This window comes from Rhinoraja longicauda, chromosome 7 (genome assembly GCF_053455715.1).
Source record: "Rhinoraja longicauda isolate Sanriku21f chromosome 7, sRhiLon1.1, whole genome shotgun sequence".
Lineage (NCBI taxonomy): Eukaryota > Metazoa > Chordata > Chondrichthyes > Rajiformes > Arhynchobatidae > Rhinoraja > Rhinoraja longicauda.
Genome location: NC_135959.1, coordinates 69,181,698 through 69,196,081, shown reverse-complemented (window position 1 = coordinate 69,196,081; position 14,384 = coordinate 69,181,698).

Below are 14,384 nucleotides of genomic sequence, written 5' to 3'. Positions count from 1 at the left end.
GGCCTACTCCTGCACCTATTGTCTATTGTCTATTGTCTATAATGTTGAATGAGGACTAAATATTGGGCAGAGCGGGGTGAAATTCAACTCTTCATTATAGTGCTGTGGATTATTTTGCATTTTCACTGAAGTTGGGTTTAAGGTCTCATCGTCTGGGCTGCTCCTCTAACAGGACAGCACTGCCTCTGTCCTCCCTTGCAGCATCACCAAAGACTTCTGTGCTTGCTTCTCTGAAATGGCGGTGCAGTCACAACTTTCTTGGACGCATGCGTATAGGGTTGCCAATTTTCAAACACCCAAATAAGGGACAAAAGGTGACGTCACCGCCCGAGCCCCACATGACCTCACCCAGCCAGCGGCCATGTGCTCCCGCTCCACCAATGGCGGCCGCCCGGGCCGGGAGGCGGGTTGCTACGCAACCTCCGTTCAGCGAACACTCTCTGCCCCGCTCCCCAAACACACTCCATTAGCCTACAGTGTCTGGGCCTACAGCGGCCCCCGGGCCTACGAAGTCCGGGTCTACAGTGTCCAGGCCTACAGTGCCTCCCCGGGGCCTAATACGGGACAAGGGCGGTCCCATACGGGACAAACAAATTTAGCCCAAAATACGGGATGTCCCGGCTAATATGGGCAACCCTGCAAGTGTACTTTCTCTGTGCTGCACCAAACACAAAGTGTGCTGGTTGCCTCGAATGCACTGCTGGGGCTGGTGGGCGAGGTAGATAAAATCTTCTCATTTGAGAGGCTTTTGCCTCGCCACACAGATATGCTGGGAATGGTTGGCTATGGATCACTTGCAGACAGAGCAGGTTTAGTTTAACTTGGCATTATGTTCGGCATGGACATTATGGGCCCTGTGCTGCACTGTTCAAAAAATAATTATCATTATAGCTTAACCATGAAAATTGGCAAGCATTGTTGGCAAAGGAAAGGTGTGATCTGAAGCTCAGCCTTGCACTGAAATGTTTAACTCGAGACGAGAACTTGTTAACCTGCTGCACTGTGAAACTCAGGGAGCAAGTCCAGCGTTGGAATTTTTGTATTATCACGTTTCTCATGCCTCCCAGTTCTAAATTCTTCTTGCGAGGCACAGAAGCTTGTGGTGCCAAAACCTTTCCTCAATCCTCATCTCATCAAAACTTATAGCTCGACAACACCCTCTCTTGCTGCTGATTACTCCTGCTCTCCATCTCCATGACGATTGTCTGCTCTGATCTGTAATTTTCACACCTCACCCTTCCTTATTTCTAGTTTCCCTCTACCCTGACTCTCAGGCTGCTCTTGACCGAAACGTCACCCATTCCTTCTCTCCAGAGATGCTGCCTGACCCGCTGAGTTACTCCAGCATTTTGTGTCCACTTATGGAACGATAGTGATCTGGATTAATCTACCTTCTGGACTGACCTCTGCCTTGCTGAGGCTAGGCAGTAGCACTCAGACTCTACGTCGTATTTACCCCTTGAATATACCCTCACCAACAAACACCAGACAAAGTATTTCCCAAACTATCATTACCTCTGGCAATCTCCCCTTTACAGCCTCCAACCTAAAAGTTCCCGAACCCCTTTCTGCTTGTTTCTCTCTCCTTTGCAGCTACAAACTCTCTGCTAAAGAGTGCAGGACGGAACTGCAGATGCTGGTTTACACCGGAGAGAGATGCAAAATGCTGGAGTATCAACAGGACAGGCAGCATCTCTGAAGAGAAGGAATGGGTGACATTTCGTGAAGAGTCCCTTCTTCAGACTGAGAGTCAGGGGAGAGGGAAATTAGAGATATGGAAGGGTACAAAGAGCAAGTAAGGTGTGTCAAGGACATCTGCAGTTCCTTCCTACACGAGTTCCATCATCAGTTTTTTTCTTTAATTTACCTTCCTCCTGACTTCTTGCTTGCTCTGATGAGTAACCTTTGTCATGTAAACAATGGAGACATAACCAACACAAATTATACAAATTCATTTATGATATGCTATTTCAAGTAACCTGGTATACAGTGATTAGCCGGATAATATAAATATTCGGATTAAGTTCTACAGCCGAAGATAGTGTGAAAAAGCAAATCATCAATATACTAAAACTCTCGTTTGTTTGTTTGTTTGTTCCTGAACTACAGCCAAAACGGTACACGATAGCACGGCAATTTTAGGCCCACCTTACTCACCGTCATCCCTTTGGTGCTCATGGAAGAAGTTTCATTGAAATCGGTGTTATATTTTTTAAGTTATTCACATTTTAAAGTTTAAATCTATCTCCTAGGGAGGGAGGGAGTGGCACAGAGGTAGGATGGGAGGGGAGGGGAGAGGGGGATGGAGGGGAGAGGGGGAAGGGGAAGGGGGAAGGGGAGGAGGAAGGAGAGGAAGGGGACAGGGGGGAGAGAGGGGAGTGGGGGAGGAGAGGGTGCTGCACCAATGCAGGAGAGGTTTGGGCCCAACGGGTCTATTTGGTCTAGTTGGTTCTAAATGCATGAGATACAGTGCCTAAGGCCTTTTTTTGTTGTATTTGGGTCAGTTTTATGTAGATTAAACCTTCAGGACTATTTACCTCTCGATCAGGCTGAGTACACTCCACTTTAGAAAACTGTGACATATGTGAAAATGTTCCCACTCCATGTTCTGAGCTTGTTATTAAAACAACCTGCAAAAGGTGATTGGTCTAGTTGAGCCCCCTAGTGGGTAGTAAGAGTACGACCTGTTCACAGAATGGACAAAAGTGGGGGGAGGAAATCAGCCAAGATGTTGTTGAGAAGACCCCATAGCCTACATTTAGTACTGAACTGCTTTAATATTGTGCATTTATCTTGTGTACATCTCAAACAGTAATCTTGTTGTTCACGAGGTGTAGGAAGGAACTGCAGATGCTGGTTTACACCGAAGATGGACAAAAAAAGCTGGAGTAACTCAGCGGGACAGGCAGCATCTCTGGATGGAAGGAATGGAAGACATTTCGGGTCGAGATCCTTCGTCAGACTCGGAAGGAATGGACGATGTTTTGGGTCGAAGAAGGGTCTGAAGATGGGTCAAGACCCCAAACGTCCCCTAAGCGTCTCTGGATAGAAGGAATAGGGGACGTTTCGGGTCTTGACCCATCTTCAGACACCTTCTTCGACCCAAAACATCGTCCATTCCTTCCGAGTCTGACGAAGGGTCTCGACCTGAAATGCCACCCATTCCTTCCATCCAGAGATGCTGCCTGTCCCGCTGAGTTACTCCAGCATTTTGTGCCAATCCCGTTGTTCACTATCCTGGAGCTGAATGGAGTGACCTTACACAGTGTCAAATCCTGGAATTATGTGATGGGTGGGAAAGAACAAGCCCAAAACCTGGAGAAATTATACCAAGTTTTCCCGTTTTCGCTCTGTGCGATCCTGGCATCCAGATATATTTTAAGATGACTGGAAATAAAATTAAAAAAGCATTCTAAAATTATTAAAAATTAAAAATGAATCATCCAAAACATGTACTCTCGATTATCTTCATCCCTCTCCTGGGCCACTGCAAAATTAATTCTGTCTCTCGGCCAAACTTCAGTTTGGACATAAACGATTAAACTCTGACTCTGAAAAATATCACAGCAAACAGAATTATTTCTAAAGTAAATAAATGCTTTCATCTTTCTCCCACACAACCATAAAATCCCCATTCAAATGGCTGGGCAAGGCCAACCATTGTCGAGCTAGGTGGGTGTTCAGCATAAATGCTGGGGGAATTTCAGAAAGCCCCAGCTCCAGCAGAGGACTCTGCACAGACTCTGACATACACAACGGGGAGGTAACCTCAGGCCGCTCTGACTCTTGCTTCAAATTCGGAGGACCTTAAGAGCGATTATTGAATTGAATATTGTCACATGTGACAAGTCGCAGTGAAATTTGTTGCTTGTGTACCCAAGGTATGCAAATAGTCGCCACATAAAGGGTGCTTATAAAGTTACAAAGTACCCCAGCGCCAGTTCCCCCTATGTTCTTCCCCCCCTCCCCTCTCCCTCATGCTGTCCCCCCATGCCAGGTCCTCCTTTGTTCCTTCCCTCGGCAGCGACGTCCTCACTCCACGCGGTCCGTCCTCATCCTTTGTTCGGCACCATCATCGACCGCCACACCGACCTCTCCACCTTCAAGTCAAGTCAAGTCAAGTCGTTTATTTGTCACATACATATCCAAGATATGCAGTCAAATGAAAGTGGCAACGCCTGCGGATTGTGCTAAACTACAAAACACAATAGAAAAAAAAAATGTTAACACAAAAAATAAATTAATGCAGTAAATTAAATTAGTCCCTGGTGATATGAGAGTTAACAGTCCTGATGGCCTGTGGGAAGAAACTCCGTCTCATCCTCTCCGTTTTCACAGCGTGACAGCGGAGGCGTTTGCCTGACCGTAGCAGTTGGAACAGTCCGTTGCTGGGGTGGTAGGGGGTCCCCTATAATGTTGCTGGCTCTGGATCTACACCTCCTGATGTATAGGTCCTGCAGGGGGACGAGTGTAGTTCCCACAGTGCGTTCAGCCGAACGCACTACTCTCTGCAGGGCCTTCCTGTCCTGGGCAGAGCTGTTCCCAAACCAGATTGAGATGTTGCCGGACAAGATGCTTTCTACAGCCCCAGAGTAGAAGCACTGAAGGATCCTCAGAGACACTCTGAATTTCCTCAGCTGTCTGAGGTGGTAAAGGCACTGCCTTGCCTTACTCACCAGTATGGCAATGTGTGTTGTCCATGTCAGATCCTCTGTGATGTGGACTCCCAAGTATTTAAAGCTGCTCACCCTATCCACAGTAGACCCATTTATCTCCAGTGGCATGTGCGTCCTCGGATGTTGAGCCCTTTTAAAGTCCACAATCAGCTCCTTAGTTTTTGTGACATTCAAGAGAAGGCTGCTGTCCTGACACCAGAGTGCCAGATCAGCCACCTCCTCCCGGTAGGCCTTCTCGTCGTTATCGGAGATCAGGCCCACCACCACAGTGTCATCAGCAAACTTCACTGCCGTTCCCCTCCTGACGCCTCTGTGGCACTGACTCAGGCCACAGCCGTGGGCTCGGCAGACCCAGGCACCGTTGGCCATGGGCCTGGGCGAGCCCGCGAGGCTCCGGCCCACGAGGGACCGGCCTCACCTTCCCAGTGGCACCTGTGGAAGGCAGATTAACTCTGAATGTTGCAACCCAGTCGTAGGCCCTGAAGCCCCTGACATAGACCGCTCACCTCCAGCAGAGTTGGGTCGGACTGGACCAGGGAGAGAGCAGGCAACATGTGGAGGACTACTCCTAAATGGGACTAGTGGTTAGTTCGAGAAAACAATGAGTGAAGAATGCCACTACGAGCAATGTTTACAAGTTATTCTACTTTCTCTTTGTCCCCCTTCTGAGCCAGTGCAATGTTAATTCTGCCTCCCAACAAGATTTTAGCTCGGAGTAGATCAGTGATGTCCACAAATCTATCTGTCACCCTTCTCTGACGCGACAGGAGTGCACAATTTGTCTGCCTGTTAGCAGGGCAGGCAGGGACTGAACGATAGCGCAGCGGTAGAGTTGCTGCTTTACAGCGAATGCAGCGCCGGAGACTCAGGTTCGATCCTGACTACGGGTGCTGCGCTGTAAGGAGTTTGTACGTTCTCCCCGTGACCTGCGTGGGTTTTCTCCGAGATCTTCGGTTTCCTCCCACACTCCAAAGACGTACAGGTATGTAGGTTAATTGGCTGGGTAAATGTAAAAAAAAAAATTGTCCCTAGTGGGTGTAGGATAGTGTTAATGTACGGGGATCGCTGGGCGGCACGGACTTGGTGGGCCGAAAAGGCCTGTTTCCGGCTGTATATATATGATATGATGATATGATATGATGCAACGTGAGTGAAAATCCATAGGAGAAACCATTCTCTGAGTGGAAGACAGACACAAAGAGCTGACGAAAAATGCTGGAGTAACTCAGCAGGACAGGCAGCATCTCTGGAAAAAAGGAATGGGTGACGTTTCGGGTCGAGACCCTTCTTCAGACCCACTCAGACGGTCCCGCTGAGATACTCCAGCATTTTGTACCTATCTTCGGTCCTTCCTACACATTCTCTGAGTAGACCTTTCCCCCCAGAGTCTCCTGGACATTAACTTCATGTTCTGTGTTGATCCATCTTTGGTTCTCGACCCGAAACATCACCCTTTCCTTCTCTCCAGAGATGCTGCCTGCCCCGTTGAGTTACTCCAGCATTTTGTGCCAATCTTCAGTGTAAGCCAGCATCCGCAGTTCCTTCTTGCACAATCAACCATTGAGCCATCTTCTAGGCATAATCCGTGTAAGACAATGGGTGAAGCTGTCAGCCAAAACAGCTTACACTTGTTATATGGCTGGATCCTTGCAGTTCTGCACATCTGCTGCAGTCATCAGATTGCTGTTAAATGAAGCATCATTTGGATTGCATGTGGGGTCTGCTGCTCTTTCCATCCTGATTTCTATTAAGCGGCCATCCACACAGCATTTCCTCTGGCTCTCTATTAATGTTTCTCTCTCCGCAAGGTCATAAGGTCATGTGATAGGAGTAGAATTAGGCCATTCGGCCCATCAAGCCTACTCCACCATTCAGTTATTGCTGATCTATCTCAACCCCCTAACCCCATCTCCTGCCTTCTCCCCATAACCTCTGACACCTGTAAAGCAAGTGTCGGAGACCAGGATCGAATCCTGGTCTCCGGCACGGCAGCAACTCTATGCCAACTCTATATCGCTATGCCACCGTGCCGGCCCGGTGTGAGAGGATCACAATAGTTCCAATAGTTCAAATGATCATTATTCCTGTTGGAGGAACAACACCTCATATTTTGCCTGGGCAGCTTGCAGCCCAGTGGTATGAACGTTGACTTCTCCAACTTTAGATAATTCCTCTGTCCCTCTCTTCCCCTCCCCCTTCCCAGATCTCCCACTGTCTTCATGTCTCCATCTACATCCTTCCTTTGTCCCGCCCCCTGACATCAGGGTCTCGACCCGAAACGTCACCCATTCCTCTCCTGAGATGCTGCCTGACCTACTGAGTTACTCCAGCATTTTGTGAATAAATACCTTCGAATTATTCCTGGAGGTGTCTTATACTCCGAGTTCAATATATTGCTGGAATTTAAATTCCACGGCCATGCTGGGATTTAATATGGTGCCCTAGTTCAGTCACTCTGTGTACCAGCCCAATACTGAAAAATCTCTGTTTCCATATCTGAAGTATTTTGTGATGATATCATTGGTGTCCGATCATCACAGCAACAGTTGCTATGATGTTGTGGCATCTATGATATCATCATAAAATACTTTCTCTATGATTTATTTGGTTCAGCGAGTCCATTCCTAATCTAGGAAACTGAGAATGTTCAAGTATTGATCATTCAATGAAATTTCACTTAAATATCCCTTAAATGTCCCTTCAGTCCATTTCTTAAGGTCATAAGGTCATAAGTGATAGGAGCAGAATAAGGCCATTCGGCCCATCACGTCTACTCCGCCATTCGGATCATGGTTGATTTATCTCTCCCTCCTAACCCCATTCTCCTGTCATCTCCCCATAACCCCGGCCACCCGTACCGATCAAGAATCGATCTATCTCTGCCTCTCCATTGACTTGGCCTCCACAGCATTCTGTGGCAAAGAATTCCACAGGTTCACCACCCTGAATTTCACAACAAACGCAGTGCATTCAGACTAAGCGTGTCAAAATGAGTAACGCCGCACATTATTTTTTTTCTCAAGTGATTACGTGAGTGCAGGATTGACAGTGGAGTACAACAGCATGACATAAAAAAATCATCTGTAGCAATTTTGCTACCATAATTTGATAGCAATTCTTAAATTGCAATCCATTGCAGAACACCATCACTTAGCATTAATTCTGTTGAGGGGACACTGCTGAAATGCCAACTGACACTCCATATAATTACAGCATTTTTAGCTTTTATTTTAAATCACGTTTTTTTGAAAATTATATTCTTTGTGTGACTCCTACTCATAATCTCCCTATTTTTATTACAGTTAAATAAAATCAGATTTGCTGCAATGTTATGGAGATATTCCATCATAAAGGTGATATTTCTGAAATGTGTTAATTTATTTTGAGAATTTTGATTCTCTTCAATATGTCAAACTACACAACTCAATGTTAACATAGAAACATAGAAAATAGGTGCAGGAGTAGGCCATTCGGCCCTTCGAGCCTGCACCGCCATTCAATATGATTATGGCTGATCATCCAGCTCAGTAACCTGTACCTGCCTTCTCTCCATACCCCCTGATCCCTTTAGCCACAAGGGCCACATCTAACTCCCTCTTAAATATAGCCAATGAACTGGCCTCAACTACCTTCTGTGGCAGAGAATTCCTCAGACTCACCACTCTCTGTGTGAAGAAATGTTTTCTCATCTCGGTCCTAAAAGACTTCCCCCTTATCCTTAAGCTGTGACCTCTGGTTCTGGACTCCCCCAACATCGGGAACAATCTTCCCGCACCTAGCCTCTCCAACCCCTTAAGAATTTTATATGTTTCTCTAAGATCCCCCCTCATTCTTCTAAATTCCAGCGAGTACAAGCCTAGTCTATCCAGTCTTTCTTCATATGAAAGTCCCGCCATCCCAGGGATCAAGCTGGTGAACCTTCTCTGTACTCTCTCTAAGGCAAGAACGTCTTTCCTCAGATTAGGAGACCAAAACTGCACACAATACTCCAGGTGTGGTCTCACCAATGCGCTGTGCAACTGCAGTAGAACTTCCCTGCTCCTAAACTCAAATCCTCTTGCTATGAATGCCAACATACCATTCGCTTTCTTCACTGCCTGCTGCACCTGCATGCTTGCTTTCAATGACTGGTGCACCATGACACCCAGGTCACGTTGCATCTCCCCTTCTCCTAATCGGTCACCATTCAGGTAATACTCTGCTTTCATGTTCTTGCTGCCAAAGTGGATAACCTCACATTTATCCACATTATATTGCATCTGCCATGCATTTGCCCACTCGCCTAATCTATCCAAGTCACTCTGCAGCCTCCTAGCATCCTCCTCGCAACTAACACTGCCACCCAGCTTCGTGTCATCCGCAAACGTAGAGATGTTGCATTCAATTCCCTCATCCAAATCATTAATATACACTGTAAATAACTGGGGTCCCAGCACTGAGCCTTGCGGTACCCCACTAGTCACTGCCTGCCATTCCAAAAAGGACCCGTTTATTCCTACTCTTTGCTTCCTGTCCGCCAACCAATTCTCTATCCACCTCAACACTGAACCCCCAATACCGTGTGCTTTAAGTTTGTACCCCAATCTCCTATGTGGGACCTTGTCGAAGGCCTTCTGAAAGTCCAGATACAACATATCGACTGGTTCTCCCTTATCCACTCTACTAGTTACATCCTCGAAAAATTCTATAAGATTCGTCAGACATGATTTGCCTTTTGTAAATCCATGCTGACTTTGTCCGATGATTTCACCACTTTCCAAATGTGATGCTATCACATCTTTAATAACTGACTCTAGCATTTTCCCCACTACCGATGTTAGGCTAACTGGCCTATAATTCCCTGTTTTCTCTCTCCCTCCCTTTTTAAAAGGTGGGGTTACATTAGCTACCCTCCAGTCCTCAGGAACTACTCCAGAATCTAAAGAGTTTTGAAAAATTATCACTAATGCATCCACTATTTCTGAGGCTACTTCCTTAAGCACTCTGGGATGCAGCCTATCTGGCCCTGGGGATTTATCTGCCTTTAATCCATTTAATTTACCTAACACCACTTCCCGACTAACCTGGATTTCCCTCGGTTCCTCTATCTCATTAGACCCCCGGTCTCCCGCTATTTCCGGCAGACGGTTTATGTCTTCCTTAGTGAAGACAGAACCAAAGTATTTGTTCAATTGGTCTGCCATCTCCTTGTTCCCTATGATCAATTCACCTGTTTCCGACTGAAAGGGACCTACATTTGTCTTAACTAATCTTTTTCTCTTCACATATCTATAAAAGCTTTTGCAGTCAGTTTTTATGTTCCTTGCCAGTTTTCCCTCATAATCTAAGCCCTTTGTCCTCCTCTGCTGGACTCTGAATTTCTCCCAGTCCTCTGGTATGCTACTTTTTCTGGCTAATCTGTATGCTTCATCTTTTGTTTTAATACTATCCTTGATTTCCCTAGTTAGGATTTCCTTCCCTAACTTTTCCCAAGTAGATATACAATACAATACAATACAATACAATACAATACAATACAATACGATATATCTTTATTGTCATTGTACCCCAGTCATTGTACAGGGGTACAACGAGATTGGGAATACGACTTCCATTCAATGCAATAAATGAATTAGCTAGTCAGTATTAATTTAAACAACCCAATGAAACAAATTAGAACAGTTTTAAAACAGAATAAAGTCCAAGTAGATCTGTGCCGGTTCACTGTGCGATGTGACCATCCGGCTCAGCAGGACCGGTTCATAGCAGCTATGGCCCTGGGGATGAAGCTGTTCCTGAGTCTGGAGGTGCGGGCGTAGAAGGCCTTGTATCGTCTGCCCAATGGCAGAAGTTCAAACAGACTGTTGCAGGGGTGTGAAGAGTCTTTGTGGATGCTGGTGGCTTTTCTGAGGCATCGTGTGTTGTAGATGCCCTCCAAGGCTGGTAGCTGTGTTCCGATGGTCCTCTGAGCTCTATGGACTACCCGCTGAAGGGCTTTCCTCTCTGCCTCCGTGCAGCTGAGGTACCACACAGGGATGCCATGTGTTAGGATGCTCTCTATGGCACAGCGGTAGAAGGTCGTCAGCAGCTGTTTTCAGTGTTCTTAGGTAGAACAGTCGTTGCTGTGCCTTCTTGACCAGCGCAGCAGTGTTAGTGGACAATTTTAGGTCCTCCGAAATGTGAGTGCCCAGAAACTTGAAGCTAGACACTCTCGCCACACTGACCCCATTGATAAGGATCGGGGCGTATTCCCCGTTGTGTGGCCTATGGAAGTTGATGATCAGCTCCTTGGTCTTGGTGGTATTTATGGACAGGTTGTTATCAGAGCACCAGTCCACCAGGTTCTGCACCTCCGCTCTGTATTTTGTTTCATCACAGTTGGTGATCAGCCCGATCACCGTTGTGTCGTCTGCAAACTTGACAATGGTGTTGTCAAGTATTAATTATAAGTATAAGTGCAAATATAAATTAAACATAGGGCATTTCCATGGGTCCATGGGTCCAAAGAGAATAGGCAGTGACATGTCAAATCCTTAGTGTGTTTGGATTCTGATTCCGCCTCTATTCCCTTAGGAGACTGAGGAAATGTCTCCAATGCCTCTTACAAACTTCTACAGATGCGCCACAGAAAGTGCACCGTCCGGTTGCATTGCAGCTTGGTTTGGCCACAGCTCCGTCCAAGAGCTAAAGAAACTGCAGAGTGTAGATGTCACTCAGTCCATCACAAAGACCAGACTTTCCACCATTGACTCTACTCTTCAGACTGCCTTGGAAAGGCAGCCAACATAACGAAAAAGTGTCCCACCCCAATCATTCCTCACTCTCCCTGCTTCCGTCCAGCAGAAGGTACAGAAGCTCGAAAGCGCACACCACCGGACTCAGGAACAGCTTCTTCCCCGCTGTTATCATAGCTCCGAATGGCCCTTCCATAAGCTTGGGTATTGTATAAATCACTCCTACCCCATTGCGATCATTGGACGTTGTCTCTGGAACTGATGTGCCACAATGCTGAGGACTATATTCTGCACTCTGTATCTTCCTCTTTGCTCTACCTATTGTACTTTTTTTTTTAAATTATAAATTTTATTTAAGTTTTAACAGAACTCATACATGTTACATTTCATAGTAAGCAATAATAACTACATTATAAATTCGATTATACATGTATTGTTCTGTATTATCTCCCCTCCCACACACCCCCCCTTCCCCCCACCCCCCCCCCCCAGTTAAAAAGAAGGAAAAAGAAAAAGAAAAAGAAAGAGAGAAAGAAAGAAACCTGGAGTCCAGAAAGAGACACTTCCGGGTAATTTCTTATTAAATTCTTATTAAAGGTATCAAAACAATCCTAAATTTAAATATTTCCAATTCTTAATCCTAGCTTTAAAATGAATGGGTTCCACACCTTCAATAAGAAGTCATATCCATTTCTCAGATTATACGTTGCTTTTTCTAATGGGATACAACTACGCATTTCTGCATACCATCTTTCAAATCTTATTTCATTTTGATCTTTCCAAGTGACCGCTACACATTTTTTTGCTACTGCTATTGCTATTTTGAGAAATCTTTCCTGATGTTTATCTAAAATTAGCTTTGGTAATATTCCTTTTGTATCTCCCAATAAAAACAACCTTGAATCCAATGGTATGATCTTATTCATCAATTGTTCCAATTTTTTTTTTAGGTCTTTCCAAAAAGGAGTTACCTTCTGACATGCCCATGTAGAGTGTAAAAAAGTACCCACGTCTTGGTTGCATCTAAAACAAATTTCAGATGAGTTTGGTTTTAAATTGTTTAATTTTTTCGGGGTTAAATATAGTTGATGTAAAAAATTATATTGTACTAAACTATATCTCACATTAATAGTATTTTTCATACTATCTAAACACAGTCTTTCCCAACTTGGTTCATCAATGATAATATTAAGATCTGTTTCCCATCTTTGTCTTGATTTTTGAATTCCTATCTTTGGACTAGATTTTTGTAATAATTTATACATTGATGATATAATTTTTTTTATTCCCTTGCCCTGAATCAAGGATTCAATTCCTTTAATCTGAAATAGAGACATTGAATTACCTAACTTTTCCCTTAAAAAAGATTGTAATTGATAATAGAAAAAAATACTATTCCCTGGAATTTGATATTTATTTCTCAATTGAGAAAATGTCAAAAAGTTATTTCCTTCATAGCAATCTCCTATATTTTTAATACCCTTCTGTTCCCAGACTTGTAGTATTTGATTATTCCAAGCAAACGGCAATAATTTATTTTTTACTAATGGAGTTTTAGCTGTTAAAAAAAATCTTTTATCATTAACTTTAACTGTTTTCAACAATGTATTAATTAAATGTTTTAGCAAAGGTGACTCTTTATCCTTAACTAATAGCTTCGCTTCCCATTTATATATAAATTCTTCTGGACATAACTCTTTTATGTTATCCATTTCAATTTTAACCCATGCTGTTTTTCCACCCTCTTGATAAAAGGATGAAATAAAACTCATTTGTGCTGCCAGATAATAATTTTTAAAATTTGGTAATTGCAGTCCACCTAATTCAAATTTCCATGTTAATTTTTCCAGAGACACTCTTGGCATTTTACCTTTCCAAAGAAAATTCCTCACAATTTTGTTCAATTCTTGAAAAAATTTATTTGGCAAAGGTATAGGCAGTGTTGAAAATAAATACTGTATCCTCGGAAAAATATTCATCTTAATACAGTTCACTCTCCCTATCAATGTAATTGGAAGATTCATCCATTTCTTCAAGTCCTCATCTATTTTTTTTATTAGTGGTTTATAATTTAATTTATACAAATTATTTAACTTATTATCTACTTTAACTCCTAAGTAAATGCCTTCTTTTTGCCATTTAAACTGACTTTCTCTTTTACATTGGTCATAGTTGCCTTCAAAAAGAGGCATTATTTCAGTTTTATCTTTATTAATTTTATATCCTGATACTTTCCCATATTCTTCCAATCTGAAATATAATTTTCTTAAGGATTCCAATGGTCTAGTAAGACAAATTAAGACATCATCTGCAAATAAAGTAATTTTGTGATCTTCCTGATTAACTTTAAATCCTTTAATGTCTGAATCTGATCTTATTAGTTCTGCCAGAGGTTCAATGGCCAATACAAATAAAGCCGGTGACAAGGGACATCCCTGTCTACTAGATCTTTCCAAATTAAATGGTTGAGAAGATTGGCCATTTGTCACCACTTTGGCTTTGGGTTGTTTATAAAGAGCTTTTACCCAGTTAATGAAACCATTCCCCAATCCATACTTCTCTAATACTTTAAATAAAAAATCCCATTCTAACCTGTCAAACGCCTTTTCAGCATCTAAAGCAACTGCTACGCTTAATTCCTTTCTGTTCTGTGCTAAATGTAAAATACTTATAAATCTTGCTACATTATCAGATATTCTCCTTTTTTTGACAAATCCAGATTGATACTCTTTAACCAACTTAGGTAAAAATTCTGCCAGTCTCTTTGCCAAAAGCTTGGCAACTATTTTATAATTATTTTTGTACCTTCATACTCTATTGGTTTTCCCTGTCTTATATTCATCCCGACTGATTTGAGGACCAATTCTCTATCTTGGTATCTTAAGAATTTAATCAACACAGATCTTGGCTTTTGATTAGTCGAAGGTTTCGGTCTTAAGGCCCTATGTGCTCTTTCTATTTCCATCGGTCCTTGTTTATCTATTCCCAGACTAGT